This window comes from Chiroxiphia lanceolata, chromosome 5 (assembly GCF_009829145.1).
Source record: "Chiroxiphia lanceolata isolate bChiLan1 chromosome 5, bChiLan1.pri, whole genome shotgun sequence".
Taxonomy (NCBI): Eukaryota; Metazoa; Chordata; class Aves; order Passeriformes; family Pipridae; genus Chiroxiphia; species Chiroxiphia lanceolata.
The window spans coordinates 38,598,060-38,600,602 of NC_045641.1; positions in this window are offsets into that span (position 1 = coordinate 38,598,060).

Below are 2,543 nucleotides of genomic sequence, written 5' to 3' on the forward strand. Positions count from 1 at the left end.
GAAGGCAGCAGCCACTTAAATTAGGTCATAACCAGTGAATCAATGCAAGCAGAGAGGATGTTAGTGAAAGTAATGTGATTTTTATCTTCAAAATCTCGTGAACCACTCAGCCTAGAAAACAAACTGCTGAACATTTTTGGAAGGCTGGACCAGATTATTAGCCTCCTAGTGGCATACTGCATTGATTTCTGTTCTTGATGATCCTGAGTCATCAATAGTCAATGGACTTTCGAATCAGGCAAACACACAGGCCTTTTTCTGGACAGGACAGGATGTTTTCTGCATCTCAAGTGTCTTGAACCACTTACTGGATATCATCTGGCTCTGGTGAAATAAGGACTAGCCAGCAGGAGTAAATAGAATTCTGTTGCCTGATTTTCTAATTCTGTATGCATTGTTTTTGGAAATATGCTTTCTGTGCAAAGCCCTGGGGAAGAAAGTAAATTCTTTTCCGTTTTTAAGTGTCTGGGATCTATGAACACTAGAAATGGGCCAAAGCTTTGATGCTATTCTTGACATTTTGAAGCCAGCTAAGCTAATACCCAAATACTGCTTAATCACAGAAACAAAAAATTATGGCTAGTATTCCACTTCAGATGCATGAGACCCCATAGCCTTGTTCCCTTGCCCCAGCCTGTAGGCTGTATATATTCAGTAGCAGAAGATTTAGTGCAACTGAAAAATGAAAAGCAGTGCCTTTATGATTAACAAACACTTGATGAAAAAGAAAACTTTGTTTCAAGAGACGATGATAAGAAATCCCCTATTCTTTCCCCAGACACCCTTCTTTTGCTTCTTTAGTACCCTCTTTCTCTGCCATTTACTTCCTGCTGTAATGGTTTGTCTGTCATTTTCTCTCTTTCCTCCAAAGTCTTACTGTTCCTCTTTTTATTTCTCAACCTATTTATTGTGAGAACGCTACCAGCTTAAGACAAGGCTACTGGCAGAGGGCAGGACCTGGCTTCACTCCATAGGTGAGCTCTTCAAGGAACAATCTGGGAAGTCATTAGACTTAGTAATCTGCACTGTGCCCCTGGAGACAGCCTAATGTCATAGAGTGACAATGTGTCACTGGAAGAGCAGATGCTGATCTCAGAGCATTGACTGATGGACGTCTTAAGTCATTTCATTGATATTCATTATATCATACTGTCTACACCAGTGCTTGCAAAGGTACCCACTGATCCTTTTGGTTAAGAGATGACCCCTGCAAATATGGGCCTGATTCTCAGCTATCTTTGCTGAAGTTTTGCACCAGCAGAACTTCACTGCTCTCTGTGGATAGGCCAAGTTTTATGATAAATGAGACCAGGAGCAGCAAACCTAGCCTGCATGTTTTCTGTGAGTGCTTTCCCAAGTCTTCAGTTCTGTTTTGAGAATCTCTGCATTTCTGTTCAAATTCACTTATTCACATTTGACAGAACCTGCTCTGGTAGTATTGTGCTTTAAAAACTGAAAACTCCTCCAAGGTATAGTACAGAAAAAAACTCAAAACCCTGCTATTGTCCTTGAAGGAAACATTGCAAGTCTGCTGGTTCTGTTCTTTCAAGCAGACTGATAGCTTTTTGTCCTATTGTGTAGTTCATGGTGGCTGAGTGTATTCTAAAACATCTCAATTACTTTCTATTTTACAGACATTTTTATTAGATCTATAATCTTGTGCCTCTTATCCACAGTGCTCTACCATTGCTAAACAACTACCAGGAGGATGTATTTTCTCCCTCATGGATTCTAAGCTTTTCTTCCAGAGGCTAGATTTTATTGCACATTATATGTCAGGACAGCAGAGGCTCCTTGTTTCTTCTTAACTGTTCCCACTAGAAGTGAAAAACACAAATAAAGAAAGAAAAGCTGAAATGAAAATTCGGGAAAGAGAGAGAGCAGTTTTTGTTGTCCAAAATTCTCATAAAAATTCATTTTGTGTTCCTGCTGACCTCCTCCTTGTTGATTCATGGCAGATAAACAGAACATGTATCACCTCTTTCCTCTGTTTTAATGCATCAGAGAGGCCAGGCTCCTCTCTTATACAGCCTTTTTGCTGCAGAATAGCAAGCTACAGGGAGACAGATAATTTTGCAATCTTTTATATTTTGGCTGTTCTTTCTGCACAAGTCTTTCACCTAGTCCTCTTCATATCCTGAAAAACTCCATCCATCACAGGTAACCCTAACCCCCCAAAAGATCACCACTGAAAAAGCATGTTAATGCTGGCCCCAGAACATGATACTTCATATCTGTATGTTGTACTCTGCATTTGCCGCAGCAAAATCACACAGGAATATATTCCTATCTTTCAGATAAAGGTGTGGAATTCATGAATCAGCTTTCTAATTAATATGAAGTCTAAACTTTCACAGTCATCACAGTAGCAGTGTCATAGATACATAAGTCTTCTTAGAAGCATTGCACATTACATATTTCATTCATATAGTAGGCATTTTCAAAGATATATTTTAAGGAATACATGTATTAAGGAATTAAAAGGACAGGATGTGAAGGAATCAGACTAGACTTTTCAGTCTCAGTATTTGGGAGATGTCTTA